Source organism: Neovison vison, chromosome 4 (assembly GCF_020171115.1).
Source record: "Neovison vison isolate M4711 chromosome 4, ASM_NN_V1, whole genome shotgun sequence".
In the NCBI taxonomy this organism is placed as follows: domain Eukaryota; kingdom Metazoa; phylum Chordata; class Mammalia; order Carnivora; family Mustelidae; genus Neogale; species Neogale vison.
In genome coordinates, this window is record NC_058094.1 from 208,843,376 (window position 1) to 208,860,891 (window position 17,516).

The 17,516-nt window shown below is 41.1% G+C and overlaps 1 protein-coding gene across 4 annotated transcripts in view; it reads left to right on the forward strand.

Annotated features, from left to right (window-relative positions):
• Positions 1-785: 785 nt before the first annotated feature.
• Positions 786-17,516, forward strand: part of NRF1 (nuclear respiratory factor 1) — a 145,915-nt gene continuing 129,184 nt past the window's right edge. Inside the window, exon 1 of one of the 4 annotated variants that reach the window (XM_044246558.1) lies at positions 786-865. The gene's annotated coding sequence lies outside the window, so the exon portion shown is untranslated. Of the gene's footprint in view, positions 866-11,357; positions 11,377-17,516 lie in introns of those variants that run through there. The other 3 variants (XM_044246559.1, XM_044246557.1, XM_044246560.1) reach the window with 3 other exon arrangements.

A 17,516-nucleotide genomic window follows, 5' to 3' on the forward strand; every position in this document is an offset into this window, starting at 1 on the left:
CGTAGTTTCCTGATCACCCTTTTAAAAACTAAGAACTAAAATACCTCTCGTATGTCTCTAACATTAGATTGTTTTTCCGCTACCCACTCCCCTTTACTTCTCAGGCACCTGCTCGGAGGTCCCTATTGCTTCTGACTGCCCGCATCAAACGTACAAGCTGCTTGAGAGCAAGGACTTCGTCTAACAAGTGCATCTCCAGCGTGCCCAGAACAAAAGTGGCACAGAAGGGACCCTCTAGAAATGTTTGCCAAACGAATGAACGAGCAGATAAATTAATGTGTTGCTTTGCGCGGAAAATTTTGCTTTTAAATACCTGGGCAGGGTGGAAACAAAGGTCGTTCCAAAGAAAGGGTGAAGATGCGCTGTCAAGGCTGAGGGAAATGCGGGGAAGCCCCTTCCCAACTGTCGAGGCTTACTCAGGAGGTGATATAATTCTCGGGGTTGGGGGCGAGAAATGTTACTATTTCCAGATTAGCAACCATCTTGGGCTGCCTGCGCCACTTTCCCGAGAGTCCACACTTGACTAATCCAGTTGCCTTCATGGTTCCGGCCCCATCCAACCCTTTCAAGCTAAATGTGGGCTCCAGGAGGCCGCGGGGGCCGGGAAGGATGCTCGCCCGAAACCCCCTCCGGGCCGGCGCTGCTGAAGCAGCGCCGACCTCCCCATCATGGCGGCCGCCGGGCGGGGAAGCTGAGCCCGTGCGTCGCGTGCGTGCCCCCTCTCCCTCCCCTCCCCCTCCTCGGCGGCGGCGGCGGCGGCAGAGGCGGCAGCGCTCGCCATTGCCGCTGGTGGCAGGAGGCTGCGAGGAGCCGGCGCGGTCGCAGTCTCCACGGCGCAGGCCCACGGTAGCGCAGCCGCTCTGAGGTGAGTGCCCTACCGCGCAATCTCCAGCTATTTCAGCCCCGGCGCAGCCGCAACACGCCGCCCGCCCGCCGGCCGGCCGGCCCGCCCCGCAGCCTGCACCCTGCCGCCCCCGGCTCCGGGCCTGGGCCCCCGCCGGATTCGGCCCGCCTCGGGCGGGGGGCCCCGGCCCGGCCCAGTCAAACCGCCACCCCGAGGATGCGCAGGCCGCAGTAGGCCCCAGGCGTCCTGGCGGGCTCGGGAGGGAGGCGCTGCCCTCCCGAGAGCCCCAGGGTTCCGGCCTCCCCCGCCGCCTGAGGCTCTGGGGGCCGCGGCCCCGTCGCCACCGTAGAACCCGGGGCCCGGGCCCGGCCTTCCCGCGGGCTCGGGAGCGGGAGGTCCGGGAGAGCGCGCCGGGCCCGGGAGCGGGAGGTGGGCGGGCTGCGCGGGACCGGAGCCGCGGTTCCCCCCTCGCCCCCTCGGCCCTTCCCCGGTCTGGTCCGCGGGCGGCGCGGCGGGCCGGGCCGGGGTGCGGGAGCCGCTGTCTCCTGCAGGAGAGGAGGCTGGCTCTTCGGGCGGCCGCCGAAGCTTCCCTCCCGCCGGGGTGGCGTGGGCTTGTTACCCAGGTAGACTGGGGGACGCTGGAATATGGCGCGTTGCCCACCTTCTTGCAAGTTAGGAGGCGGCCCCGGGCGGCAGCGGCGGCAGTTCGAGGAGGAGGGCGCAAAGTCCTTTTGTACGCAGAAATAAGGAGCGACATTGTGTTTTCTTCCTCAGCTGAGATGCTGCCGGTGGAGGGGCCTCGGTTCTTCCTGTGCCTGGGGTGGTGGTCCCCTGGGTGAGGAGAAGGGGGAGTGGCGCGACCCTCGGAAGGAACCAAACTGTTGCCGCTGTAAAGACAGGGGCTCTGGATGGCCTTGTGCATGGGTATTATTTCACATCCCCAGCCTTTCGGGGAGCTCAAGGGTTTGCCTCTGCATGTTGTCCACCTCACTGTGCAGTGATGTCCACCGCCTTTCTCACCTGTTGTGTCGTTGCTGCTGGTCCCAAAGTTTCTATAGTGCATCTGACTGTGCCCATCAGAACTTGGGAGTTGTTTAAAAATCTTAATATTTTTAGGGCTTCAAATGGTAATCTCCAGCCAGTTGGAGGAGCTGTTGCCTATCTCCAACCTTTCTTAACCATTAGAATATATTAATTGCTTACTTCAGAACTGGTGTCAGTTGTGCTTGATTCTTTTTGTGGTCAGAGCAAAATTCATGTTTTCTTAAGTGTGTAGAGACAGTGGCTTGGGAAACTTAAGGTGAAGGCAGTGTGAGTGAACCTGTCAGCTTGGACAGTGCTCACAGGAGAATGGGTATGCGCCATCTCGCCTTTTTTTCCCAGGGCATCATGTGTGCTCACCGTGATCCTTTTCCTATTTCATGCCCAGCCTTTTAAAACAATTCCTTTTACTTTGACTTTGAACAGTAAGTTATTGGGTTCCTCACGCAAGGAAGGATGAGAGGGGAGCCTTGGAGATGCTGGTTTTTTTGTTTTGTTTTTAAAATTCAGTACTAGTATCCAGATTTGTGTTTAAATGTTCTTGTTGTGTTATCTCATAAGGTAGTGAAAATATGACTAGAATCTGTGCATGTGTGCAATTTCCTTATTTTATGAGCAGAGGAGGAAACAATTATCTCATGTAATACTTACTCTTGGGTGTTCAAAATTGTTTGTGTCAAGGGATTTTTTTTTAATTCTGTCAGGCATTAGATGTGACTTTCAACTAAATCCATGACAAAGACAAAAATAAAGCAATCAGATTAATAAGTACTGCTTACCATCTTCTGGCACATCCTTTTTTGAAATCCTTTGATTTCATGCTATGTGCCTTTCCCCTCCCCCAATCTCAGACTCAACATATATGAGAGAAAATGACTTTTTGATTAGTAGTCAGTGGTCATATTCTCATTTAGCTGGGAAAAAAAAAAAAAAGGAAAGAAAAGGAAAGCAAAGAAAGAAAGAAAAAATCATCCTCAAGCCAGGAGTTTTCATGAAAATAGATTTCTTACCAGGTTTGAGGAAACTTAGCTCCTGGATTTAGGAAGAAACTCGAAGAGTAGCAGATAATAAGAGCCCTTGTTCACATCTAAAAGGGATTAAAGAAGAAAGGATTTCAAGTTTCCCTCCCAATTCATGTATTGATGGAACCCCAAATTGTAGGTTTCTTGTTATTATTAAATCACAAGTATACATCCATTTCTAATTTTTTTAGGGAGTGGAAGACAAACTCCCTGTGATTTAAATACCTGAATTTTGCATTGCCTGTATACTGTGAGTTCAAGAAGACCCCTGGGTTGTCTTCAAGAAGTATTTTATGTGAAGTAATCACAAATGGGTGACTTTTTTAAGGGAAATTTAAACTGCGTATGTCTGGGATTAAATTTTTTATACATCTTATATATAGTAAGGCATTCAGTAAATTTGGGGGGAGTAGTAATGATGAACAGTTAATTTTTGGAATTAAAATTTTTTTCACAAGTATTTGAAAAGACATACTTTTGGTTTTTGGAAGGGCTATGAATTGTCAGCCTTTAGAAGCACACCCTCCAGTCCTCTGGAGAACAGGAAGTTATTGCATATGTTCAGCTTCTGTTAGATCTCTTTAGGCAACCCAATGCTTTGTGCTGCAGTGGGCTTGTTCATCCACTTAGTGCCACTGAAAAACTGTGGAGTATAAAGTGGGAACTCTGGGTTGTTGAGCCTCGGAAGTGTCTACTCTAACCTCAATTTCAGTGCACCCTCTCTGGGGTTGTAATTAGTCTAGGAAATGTGATATTTGAATTTAAATGTGTCTGACTTTGTGTGATGCGAATTAATTATAAAATTACACGTGTGTGTGTGTGTATTGTATTTGGAAAATCAGTCTTAAATGCCACTCTTTTGTAAAAAAATGTTTTAGAAAATTTTCTTTGTTCTTTCATGTTTTCTTTGAGAGCTAACTAGTATTTTCAGCTTGAGCTTATCCAAATACAATTTTCCATAAATGTTTAGTAAAACTGCGATGAAGAAGAAACCTACTTGTTAAGCTTATTTTAGAAACATTTTATTTAGACCAAGTCCAATCATTGGTTTTGTTTTGTTTTGTTTTGTTTTGAGACTCTGGATACATGCTAATTTTTGTGCATTGTATATCATAGTTCTTATTAGCTAGGGGGTGGGTTATTCACTTTTTGGGCTTTTCAGTTAGAACTTTTATCCATCAATATTCTAAGGTGAGTGGGCTGGAAGAGAAATAGTAAAAGGAGGTGAGACAAATCAATTTCAGGTGTTTCCAGAAGAGTACAACCGTATTGAGCTATTGGAAACTTTTAATCTTGAAGCAACAAGACTGCTTTGTCTGAAGTTATTTTGATGTAATATGTACAAACTTGGAAAATGAGAAGAATTTTTGACTGCTCAAGAAAAATAAGTGGATTACATATGCCTTGGAATATATATCTTTTCTGAAGTGCAGTTCAGAATTAGGCTAATGAGTTTATGATCCCACTCAGTGCAGTTTAGTTATTGAAGCTTCAGACACATTTCATCATATATATATATTTTTTGCCTTTTCACATGTCTGTGTGCCTGAAATGTGAACATTTATATGAACTGAAAAGTCAAATACATGTTTAAAGAGAGCTTTTAGTATATTCTTGAAAGAAAAAAAAAAACAACTAGGAGGCAAATAAGGCAAGCCTACCACATTTGTGATCCCTCGAGACAAATCTGTATTCTGTCACCAAAAGTAGTCTCTTAGAAGATAATTGTACCATATGGGATCTCCTCCAGAATCCTAGACCTTGTAACCTGCTTTATCAAACTGTTACTGAGCCATCAGATAATTTCTTGAGGAAACCAGGTTTGTTTAGAGAGGGGTGTGTGGGTGTGTGTGGATGTGTGTGAGTGTGTGTGAGTATGTTTTGGGAAAGTTGGTGGGGGGAAGAGGGGAAAAAATAACTGATTCTGATAAAAGATTCTAGTTTTATAGATTGGGACTTGGAATTTTGGGCATTTTTTTTTTTTTTTAAATGATTGATTTACTTATTTGAGAGAGTGAGCTAGCAAGCTAGGGAGGGGCAGAGGGAGAGAGAATCCCAAGTATACCGCAAGCACAGATCCTGACTCAGGGCTTGATATCATGACTCCCTGAGATCATGACCTGAGCCAAGAGTCAAACGCTTAACAGACTGAGCTAGCCAGGTGCCCCTTTGGGCCTGTATTTTTAAAGGAAGCTAAAAGAACTACTCAGTGTGTGGGTCATCTGGTGATTGTGACTGCTGTTTATAGTGTACTTAGTATACAAGCACAGTATTTAGATTTATTCATGCATGCCGATTCCTATGGTTATAAATGTGAAAATTTTGGCTGATGGTTTAAATGGACATTTTCTTAATAACTTTTTTTTTTTAAGATTTTTATTTATTTATTTGACAGACAGAGATCGCAAGTAGAGAGGCAGGCAGGGAGAGAGAGGAGAAAGCAGGCTCCCCACGGAGACCCCTGATGTGGGTCTCCATCCTAGGACTCTGAGACCATGACCTGAGCTGAAGGCAGAGGCTTTAACCTACTGAGCCACCAGGCGCCCTTCTTAAAAACTCTTAAATGGTGCCTGTTGGGTAAACTAGGCCAAGCCTTTTTCAGAATTATGAAGAATGAAGTTTGTATGCTTAAACGTTAAGACTATTTTTCAAAAGCAACTTGTATTACTATTGGTAATTGTAAAGTCTTTGCTTTTTAGAACTTGGAGAGTCTGTTTTGTTGCTGCTCCTGAATGCTAATGTGGTTAGGCTGGCAGCTAACCCTACAAAGAACAAGAGGAAGTGAGGAAATGTCCCCATGAAACATTGCTTAAAACTGAGCATTGGACTAGAAATGGGGAATGAGGGACTAGGGGACTCAATTTTTGTTTTATGTTCAAAAGGGGATAAGGTACACCCTTCAGTGAGATAATAACCTTAATTAACTCTGTCCTTATTTCGGAGTTTTGCCATTCATTCACCAGTCATTGATCAAAGACATAACTATAGTCCAGGCATGTGTTAAGTGCTACAGTAACAACTAAACCATAGGCCTTGTCTACTAAAGGAGAAAGATAAGGGCTGGACTAACTATGATAATAGCTTGTTGAGAAGTAAAATAAAGATTGGTGTGGAATTATAGAGGCAGGGGGTGAGTGATGTGGGAGAGTAAGTGAGGTTAGGGAAGACTGTAGGAGATCTTTAAGTAGGACTTGGAAAAGTGAGTAACTGTTTCCTCTGACGGAGAAGCGGTTAGAGGAAGGGCATTGATAGTCTGAGGAATAGCAAGTGGATTTTGCTGTGTTTGAGCAGTAGTGGAAAATGAAGCTGATGAGGTTATGCCGATTGGGAAGAGTATGGGGTAGTTCAGAGATTATATTTCATTAATGAGTGATGATGCCTTTAGTTAAGATAGGGGATGTATTGGAAGAACAGAATTTGAGAAAGAAGGTGATAGGGTATGATTCTAGATGTGGGAGTCAAGATCCGTCAAGTATCTCCCTATTGACAGATCTGGGCTGGAACAGAAGGGGAAGAAGGGATCAGTTAAGAGATTTGTATTCATTAGCATAATGTCATACAGAAACTGCAAAAAACTATAATATCAGGATTGAGGAGAAGGCGAAGGGCAACCTTGTCAAGCATCTACATCTGAAGGTCAAATGGAGGAAGAGGGGTGGTATGAGGGAAGTTGAAAAAGAATGGCTAAAGAGATAAGATAAATAGTATGGGTTTGAAGAAGCTAAGGTTAGGGGTTAAGGAAATTTTAACAGGAAATTTAGCAACATGAAATCCTAGGGAGAGCTCATTGGGATGAAAACTGGATTTGGCAATTAAGAGATAAAAGGCATTTTCTGAGTGTGTGTGTATGTAATGTGCATGTGTATTGTTTTGACAGGAATCATGATAGTGAACACAATAAATTTCTAGAGCATTACTGAATATGGGTAAGGTCTTTAAAATCCAGTTTAATAGATGACCCATGCTTATAAATAGGTTCTGTTCTTCCTTTTCTCTTATGGGAATTATAGCATAAAAGTTTTGGGAGAAGGTTTCAGTTCTAACAATTAGATTTTATAGATTTGGGTATATAGTATAATATGTTTGAGTTTATTTTATTTATTTATTTATTTTTTAAGATTTTACTTACTTGTCAGAGCACAAGCAGCAGGGAGTGTCAGGCAGAGAGAGAAACAAGCTCCCCACTGAGCAAGAAGCTTTGCTTGGGACTCATCTGAACACCCTGGGATCATGACCTGAGCAGAAGGCAGGCGCTCAATAGACTAAGCCACCCAGGCATCCCGAGTTTTTTGTTAATGCAAATTCCTCTTGAAGAGTTTTGAGGTTTTGTAATATTTAAATGTTAAGTTCAGGAGTATTTAACCTGGGTTTTATAGTTCTGGGATTCATGGATTATATTTTGGCCGTTAACCCTGATCTCCTGAAATTGTATGGGAAGTTTTTTATGTGTGCCTGTGCAATTTTTCTGGGGAGAGGGTCCATAACTTTTCTGAAAATCTCAAAGCGTTCTTGACACACAGAAACGTAAAGGGCCTTTTCAGTTAATTATATCAAATACTGGTTGTGTTGGTTGGCTGAAATTAGTTAGTTTGATTGACTGGGACAGACCCAAGGGAAGAAATTTTGAGTATCTCAGGTGAAGAACTTTGGAGAGATCTGAGGCACCTCCAGGAGATAGGACTGAGAGCACCAGAAGGAAGGTGGGAGGAATACCAAAGCAAAGCTTAACCAATTTCAGAATCTTGTGAAGTGTTCTGGGATTCCTTGTTTTTTTGTTGTTTTGTTTTGTTTTAATACGCTGGAATTCACACTAGTGTAGGACTGTCTATTCATGTACTATATACAGTAGGCTTTGTGGGTGATCAAATTACTGTTGTTTTTTTTTTTTAAGATTTTATTTATTTATTTGACAGAGATCACAAGTAGGCAGAGAGGCAGGCAGAGAGAGAGAGAGAAGGGGAAGCAGGCTCCCCGACAAGTGGAGACCCTGGTGCGGGGCTTGTGCCCAGGACCCTAGGATCATGACCTGAGCTGAAGACTGAAGCTTTAACCCACTGAGCTATCCAGGCACCCCCAAATTACTATTGTTTTAAAGAGAGAATGAGTTTTAAAAGAAAGCTAAGTGGTTCATAGATAGTACTCAAAAATGTTTAAGTTGCGAGTTACATACTTTGAAAGTTTTCTAAAATGCACAGATGTTTCAGGCTAGTTATTTGTCACAAGGCATTCTTTCCTTGCTTAATTTTTCTGACCATGAAATGAAAATACCATTGGCCTATTTTACAGGGTCTTTCTGAAATACGACAGTTACTGAATGTGTTGAGATCTATGATGGTTTCATGCTAATAAATTGCTAGTGTCCAAATTTCTTAAGTTACTAATAAAATCTAGATTTTATCTAAAATTTATTTATTTAAAATTTAAGCAAATTTTTGGGGCTCCTGGGTGGCTCAGAGGTTTAAGCCTCTGCCTTCAGCTCAGGTCATGATCTCAGAGTCCTGGGATTGAGCCCCACATGGGGCTCTCTGCTCAGCAGGAAGCCTGCCCTCCACCCGACCCCCCCCCCACCTCTCTGTCTACTTGTGATCTCTCTCTCTGTCAAATAAAAAAGCCTGGGTGGCTCAGTGGGTTAAGCCGCTGCCTTCGGCTCAGGTCATGATCTCAGGGTCCTGGGATTGAGTCCCGCATCGGGCTCTCTGCTCAGCAGGGAGCCTGCTTCCCTCTCTCTCCCTCTGCCCGCCTCTCTGTCTACTTGTGATTTCTCTCTGTCAAATAAATAAATAAAATCTTTAAAAAAAAAAAACTTTTTTAAAAATTGAAGCAAGTTTTTAATAACGTTTCATATTAGAACTTATTTGTTCTAAAATCATTTCATTCTGTAATTTTATTTATTTTACTTTTAAATTCTATTTATTTGAGAGGGAGCACAAGCAGGGGTTTGGGGAGAAGGAGAGGGAAACTCCACTGAGCAGGGAGCCCAATTCAAGGCTCTGTCACAGGACTGAGCCACCCAGGTTGGTGCCCCTTATTCTGAAATGTTAGATAATCAGTCATTTTTACTTCCTCTGATTTTTGCATCTTTGAAATTTGATTAGGAGATCATTTTGTTGGCTAAGCCCTAGGTTCTGGGACAGTGATCTCCAACTTTTGATGGTCACCCATACAAGTAAAAATTTTGAGCACACATTCTGAATTACATTTATTTATAAACGATGTTCCTATGCTATTGTACTAATACATTTGTGTGTATTATAAAGTATATAGAAGGTAGAAATTTCTTTTTAATTTATCAGAGAGTGAGAGTATGGGCCGGAATGCACCAGTAGGTGGAGTGGCAGGCACAGGGAAAAGCAGGCTCCCCCCCCCCCCCCCCCCCGAGGGAGGAGCCCTGTCCAGGACTTGATCCCAGAACCCTGGGATCATGACCCGATAGAAGGCAGATGCTTAACTGGCTGAGCCACCTAGGTGTCCCAGACGGTAGGAATTTTAAAAGGACAAGATAAAGATGAAATAGTTTTTAAAAATGTGTTGCTAATTGAGTTAATGGTAGTTCAGTAACTTATGAGTTTGATTAGCTCGTTTTTATAAATATATTTGTTCATAATTTATGTTTTTTAATTAATTAATTTAATTAATGCCAGCAATGTTTTATGGAATACGCTGTAAAGGTACTGGTAAATACAAGAGAGCAATGAATGGTGTTGCCTCCGTGGCTCAGTTAAGCGTCTGACTCCAGATTTCCGCTGAGGGCATGATCTCAGGGTCCAAGAGCCTGTTGTCTGACTCAGCAGGGAGTTTTCTTGAGACTCTCTTTCCCTCGTTGTCTGCCCCTCCCTCCTGTACTCTCTCTATCAAATAAGTCTTTAAAAAAATAAATAAAAGGAAAGAAAGGAGCGCCTGGATGGGTTAGTCCTTAAGCATCTGCCTTGGACTCCCGTCATGATCCTGGAGTCCCAAGATCAGGCTCTAAGTTGGGCTCCTTGCTTAGTGGGGAGTTTGCTCCTCCCTCTGCTCCCTCCCCCTCCATGTTCTCTCTTTCTCTCTCAAATAAATAAGAGCAATGAATTAATAGTGAGTAATCTTGAACAGAAAATTAGTGTTATAGAACTTATAATTAGCTGTGTTTGTGGATTATCTTTATATTCACTAATCTACAAAGAAGATCCCTAAATAGAACTGGAGTATTTTATCTTTTATTTGTGGTGGTGGTTGTGGGGTGTTTTTTTTTTTGTTTTTTGGTTTTTTTTGGTCCTTTGTCTTTCATTAAACAATTATGAAATAAAATTCTTAGTATTGATCTTCTTTGTAACAATATTCCCAAATTAAAGAATCAACCAAGGTTTGCTAATTTAAAAACACTTGTCATGGACCTAGTCTCTTGCCCCAAAACTGGCTTCAGGTACTAAGTCTAAAGAAGAAGTAATTTCGATATCACCAGTTATGTGATTGAATGTTAAAATTTTGTCTTTTCCTTAATTTTTGGTTTTATATTTTAAAAGTTTTCTTGCATTGAAAATATATTATTTTTGCAGTGAGAAATTTTTTTTTTTTAAAGGTTTTATTTATTTATTTGACAGAGAGAGAGATCACAAGTAGGCAGAGAGGCAGGCAGAGAGAGAGGGAGAAGCGGGCTCCGCTGAGCATAGAGCCTGTTGCGGGACTTGATCCCAGGACCCTGAGATCATGACCTGAGCCGAAGACAGAGGCTTTAACCCACTGAGCCACCCAGGTACCCCGAGAAATTTTAAAAACAAACGAAAAACCCTCCAAAGTCAATGGTTGTTTATAAGCATAGAGGTGATTTTCATTTTCTTTCTTCAAACTTAAAATTATCTTTAGTGAAAATGCTTTAATTTTTATAATTTTTATAATTAAAACCTCCCCCAACCCCCATAAGTATGGATAGTATGATTATGGCCCTAAAGGCTCACTCTCAGATTTTGGGCAGGCAAGTCACTTATCCTCACTGGGCCTGTTGCCCCACTTGAAAAATGAGGACAGAAATGGTATTTAAAGTTTCTTCTAAATAAAAATTCTAAATTTCTGATTCTCTAATTAATTCTGAGTCTCTGTTATGACATGTTAATAAATACGGTATTTTCTTAAAAAGACATGTATATGTGTTCATTGTAGAAAAGCAATAAAAAGAAAATTTAAAATGTTCATAATTATACCATGCAAAGATAATATTTTAGTATATAAAGTTCTAGATATTTTTCTCAGTCTGTAGTATGTACATGCATATACACTGTATATGATAAATGCAGTAATACTGTGCATACTGTTTTGAACCAGAAATGTCTAATTTTATGTAATTCATCTGTTTCTGCCCTGCAGTATTCTTAAGGAGCAGTTGTAAATCCATTTGTTTAAAGAAATATAAAAGATACTTAAAAGTTTCTCTCCAAATGCAGATTTGTTCAGGAAATGGCTTGCTGTCTGTTTCGTGCTCCATGTGTTTTTGCTGAGGTAAGGGTAACTTGGAGTAAGGACGAAAGGGCTGGCTCGTGAAAGCTTATTTAGTGAAGAATGAAAGCTAAATCCTGGGTTAACCTCAATTTCATTCACATAATAACTCATTTTTTTCTCCCACTTTGCCCTCATACTTTCTGAGCTCAGATTTCTATATGCAGGATAGTTTCTAAAATGGACAAATTCATCTCAGTATATTATTGGCTCTTTTATTTTACCCTGGGACCTTTTGAGTTGTTACATTCCTATTGAGAGCAAATTAGATATTAGTAGCAGCAATAATATAATACAAAAGTGTTAAAAAATACCTGGTTTTTAAAAAACATTATCTGTGGGGATTTCAAAAGAGTTTAATATATATAAAATAAAAGTATATGTACAAATATAAAATGCTACATAATCTCATTCATGCTTGCCCTCAATGATGCTGTGGTATATATAATTCTAATTTTATGTAAAAATAACTAGATATTTCTCGAAGTTAACTTCTTAATTTATACAGTGGGTTCTTTTTAGAGTTAGTAATAAACCTAATTTTCCTGCCTTCTCCTTTAGTTCTGTCTTTAATACCTCTGGTAGTTGGTTTGTTTTTGTTTTTTTATACAGAATGGAAAGCAAATCTAGAGTAAATAGTTCCTTAGCACAGCAACCAATATCCAAAGCAATCTAGTCATTTTCAACCAAGTGTAGTATAAAGCTTGTGGAGGTGTGTGTCAGAAGAAAAATGTCTGATTTGTTTATTCTCTTCCTTTTACTCTGAAGATTGGTATCTTTTCTAGGAGAAAAACTTTATGCTTGCCAGTTAAAAAGGCTTAAATCAATATCTTGTAGATAGAGCAAGAAGTAGAGAATCTGGGAATAAAAAATACAAATTTACTGCCTCTTAAACTTGTTTTCAGTTTTTGTTATCTGAAACATTTGAGAATAGTAGCTAATTCCAACTTGAGAATCCACCAAGTTGGATTGTCTTCATTCTGAAGACAATCCATTTTGTAGCCAGAGAGTGGTATACATCCAATGTCCTTTAAATAATCTTTGTTTCATATTTTTAAAAGTTTTTAAAAAATTTATTCATTTAGGTAATCGCTACACCCAGTATGGCCCTTAAACTCATGACCCTTCTGACTGAGCCAGTGAGGTGCCCCAGTCTTTGTTTAGTATTAATTTAGAGCTTTGGGTACAGTAGTGATTCTTGTCTTTGGGGTTAGCATGATTTTGAAGTTTTTTGTTGTTTTTGTGTTTTTTTTTTTTTTTTTAGAATAATTACCTTGTAACAATGACTGGTGTCCTTTAGTGATAGAAAGTTTGTGCAGTTGTTCCATGTAAATATGCATACTCAGATTTAGCTTACCAACAGAGTTTCAGAACCCTGTATCCAGTGGCCTAAATGGCATTTCTTGAATGTCTGAGATGCACTTATATCTCCAAATGAAATTCTCTTACCAAACTTGTTCCTGTTCAACTTTTGCTTACCTCAGTGAATAGTACCACTGTTCGATCTGGTTTATCAGAACAGAAACTTTAGTCTTCCTTTGTCATCAAATCCTGTTTATTTAACTTTCTAAACTCAATTTGACCTCTTCATTTCACCATTACCACTTCTGAGTTGCTATCATTTCTTTCTTGGACTGTTGGAGTAACCTCTCTAACTGGTCCACCTGCATGCCCTCTGGCTGAGTCTTAATCCATTCTCCTCCAGGGAGCCAGAATGAATTGTCTTTTCTAAGGACAGTGCTCTGGTCGTGCCCCCCTGTGCCTGCATCCCTCCCCCGCCCCCCATTGAATTTAGGATGAAGACAAAGCTTTTTTTTTTTTTTTTTAAAGATTTTATTTATTTATTTGACAGAGATCACAAGTAGGCAGAGAGGCAGGCTCCACGCTAAGCAGAGAGCCTGATGCAGGGCTGGATCCCAGGATCCCTGAGACCATGACCTGAGCCAAAGGCAGAGACTTAACCTGCTGAGCCACCCAGGTGCCCCAAAGACAAAGCTTTTAAATGTGGCACCTAACTTTGAACTCATTTTGTATCAGTCATGTTCCCCTAACCAATAAAGCCTTTCCTTTTGGTATTCCTTCTGCCTGGAAAGCTTTTCCCTTTCTTCTCTTTCTAGTAAAATCATATATATTCAGGTCTCTGCTCAAGCGTAATTTCCTCAGGAAGTTTTATCAGGCCTTCCTTATTTTTGCACTTTTCCGTTACCATATATGTTTGTACATGTCATTTTATATTTGTTGGTATATGTCTGTCTTTCCCACCAGATTCTAAAGCTTCATGATAGTAGATACAGTATTCATTACCGACCTCTATGTTTGATGCGTAACAAGTGGTCAGTATTTTTTTTTTGAATGATTGTAAAAGCCTTGCAAAATTCATTTGTTATATTTTGCCTTATTACCAGGCTTTGTGGTGCTATCTAATACTTTATGATTTTTAGGAACTCAGGGTGGGACCAGATTCTAAGTCATTTAAGCCATCTCTGCTCCCCAAAATTAGGTGATCATCAGTCTCTCTTTGAACACATCCAGTGATAGGAAATTTACTTCTTACCCGAAGTCTGTTTAATCTTTAAGATATTTGGATAGTTTAGAAAGCTTAGTTTCAACTGAAATTGCTCCATGTAAGTTTTATCTACTGGTCTTCTGTTCTCTAGGATTTCTTTCTTTTTTTTAAAAGATTTTATTTATTTATTTGCCAGAGAGAGAGAGAGACAGAGAGCACAAGCAGGCAGAGTGGCAGGGAGAGGCATAGAGAGAAGCAGGCTCCCCACTGAGCAAGGAGCCCAAGGTGGGACTTCAGCCCAGTTCCCCAGAGACATGACCCGAGCCGAAGGCAGCAGCTTAACAGACTGAGCCACCCAGGCATCCCCTGTTCTCTAGGATTTCTTTTTTTTTAAAAAAGATTTATTTGTTTATTTGACAGACAGAAATCACAAGGAGGCAGAGAGGCAGGCAGAGAGAGAGGAGGAAGCAGGCTCCCCGCTGAGCAGAGAGCCCGATGCGGGGCTCAATCCCAGGACCCTGGCTGGGATCATGACCCAAGCCGAAGGCAGAGGCTTAACCCACTGAGTCACCCAGGCGCCCCTGTCTTTCAGTTTAAATGTCCTGGGACCTTCAGCCTTTTTGGAAAGGTATGCTGGAAAGAGAGTTGGGGAGCTATTTCCCCAGGGCAAACATGACAACTTACCATAAAGTAAGTACCTTAAAACAACAGAAATTTATTCTGCCGTAGTTCTGAAGCCCAAAGTCAGGAGTCCGGTGTTTGTAGGACCATAGTCTCTCTGGAGGCTCTAGGGAAGAATCTGTTCTTTACTACCTTCTGCTTTTGGTGGCTGCTGGTGTTCTTTCACTTGTGGCTGTATCATTCCAGTATCTGCCTCTGTGAGCACATTGTCTCCTACCCTCTGCATAATCTCTGTTGGCCTCACTCCTCTAAGGGCACTTGTCATTGGATTTTGGACCAACCTGGATAATCAAGGATGATTTCCTCATGTCAAGATCCTTAGTTTTGTTGTATCAAAAGAAATTTTTTTCCAAATAAGGTAACATTTACAGGTTCCAGAAATTAGGATGCGAGCATATCTTTTCTTCAGGAGCCACCATTCAGCCCATTAGAGGTGCTCTTGGTTTAAATCTTGGTAATTCGAAGTTGAATGCAAACTTGAGCATGTTACTTGCCATTTCTAAAATCAAATATGTTTTGTATTTGAGAGTCTGAATCTCCTTACTTTTAAGACAGACTTTTAAGACTTTTAATAATGCCTATATCATTGATATGTGAAGATGTAAGAAAAGTTCATGTGAAGTGCTCCAGACATGATAGCTAAATCATTAAATGTTGCCTTCCACATACTAAACTATCCTGATCCTCTTGCACTTTTTCAGGGTCTCTAGATCTTATGTACCCTCTAGATCTTTGGCCTACTACCCAGCATGAGTTGTGGGATAGGTCTGATAAACACAAACTACAGTGGGTATTTCTGTATTCTGGACACTGTGTAGCCATTCTGACTTATACAGCCCAGATTTGAATTATGTGTGTTATAGCCACATCATGAGATTGGTTTGTTAAACTTGGAATTGGTTAAAACCCCCAAGTCTTTTTCATTGGTGTAACTATTAAATCTATATTGTGCAGTTAGGTTTTAGATCCAAGTGCACATTGTCATGTGTGACATTGTGTTATAAGTGTTATGTTACTTAGTCATAGTGTTTAGTACATAATAGGAGCTAAATTTAGTTCTGACTTTAATGTTGCTGCATGGTTTAAAGGAAATTTTACTTTAGTACTATCCAGAGAGTATTTCTTAAAGTAAATGCTGTGGCGAATATAAAAAAGAAAAAAATTTACCATTGAAATAGCAACTATATCAACGCTGGGCACATGGATGACATTGCTAGATGCTCCTTCTGTAATCAGGTACTCCAGTACTCCCTCATGTAACCAATGGCTGATCACTTCTTAGTTGATGGACAGGTTGGTTTTGATGTTTCTGTCAGGTATATGAAATGTGTATCCACTCTTTATTTAACGGATATGCATTGAATAATCTATATATCTACTAGTATTATTTGGAATTTGCATTTGAGATAAATGGGTGATATAGAAGTGATGTTTTAAAATGTTTATTTTTGGGGACGCCTGGGTGGCTCAGTGGGTTAAGCCGCTGCCTTCGGCTCAGGTCATGATCCCAGTGTTCTGGGATCGAGTCCCACATCGGGCTCCTTGCTCGGCAGGGAGCCTGCTTCTCCCTCTGCCTCTGCCTGCCTCTCTGTCTGCCTGTGCTCGCTTGCTCTCTCTCCCTCTGTCTCTGACAAATAAATAAATAAAATCTTAAAAAAAAAAAAATAAAATGTTTATTTTTGTATAAGTATATATGTATATATGCCAGTGGTTAAAAGATCAAACAATTGCAAAGGAATACAGTGAGAAGTGAGTTTCTCTCCCAGTCTCCCTCTCTGTAAACCAGATCTTTGCCAGTTTCTTGTGTATCCTTCAAGGCAGGTTAAGCAAAAAGTGTGTGACTCCCTTTTTATTTATTTATATTATTTTTTAAAAGATCTTTTATTTATTCAACAGCACGAGCAGGGGGAACAGCAGAGGGAGAGGGAGAAGCAGGTTCCCCACTGAGCAGGGAACATGATGCAGGGCTCGATCCCAGGACCTCAGGATTTTGACCTGAGTCGAAGACAGATGCCCAACTGACTGATCCACCCAGGCACCCCGTATCTCCCTACTTAAAAACACGAGTGATTGCTTATGTGCACATGGCCCTCCAGAAGGTGCTTCCTCCCCTGCCCCTCTTTTGGAATGACATCTTTTGTGTCCTGAGTCTCAGCACCAGTGTAGGATTTCTAGTTTTTTTGCCCTATTCTTGAGAGGCAGGGAACCAAATTCCATGGCTTCCCATTACTAATTTGATTATATAGGATGCTTTTCCAAGGGAGTTGTATATTAAATAGTCCTTCGTGAAAAACTTCTCTTTATAGGCTAAGTTTATACCAGAGAAATAAAACCAATTTGATTCAGGCCATTTATTTAGAAAACTAGTAAAGAATAACCTATCAATTCACATTGGTTTAATATATAATTTTGGTATTGCTCAAGCCCTTTTTATGCCTGTTTAAAGACTCACTCATTTTGATTATATTGACAGCAGGGTGAAATAAATTATTTCAAGAGCCTGGTAGGTAGCATAGGTCCAGTTTAAGAAAAGCTGGGATGTCCAAGAATAGAAGGGCTTTGACACATTTTCTACCTTGGGTTATTTGTGTTTTCTTTTTTTCTCTTATTATACTATAAGCCAGTGACTCTTAATCTTTGGTTTTAGGACCCTTTTATACCTTGAAAATTACTGAGGGCTCGGGGCACCTGGGTGGCTTAGTTAAGTGGCTGCCTTCAGTTGAGGTCATGATCCCAGGGTTCTGGGATTGAGCCCCACCTTCGGCTCCCAGCACAGCCAGGATTTTAGTATATGTGCTGCCGAAGCGAGCACCCAGCACAGCCAGGAATCATTTTCTCCCTCTCCCTCTGCCTGGCGCTCTACCTACTTTGCTCTTTCTCTATCTGTCAAATAAATAAAATCTTTAAAAAAAAATTACTGAGGACTCAAGAGCTTTTATTTATATGGGTTATAAGT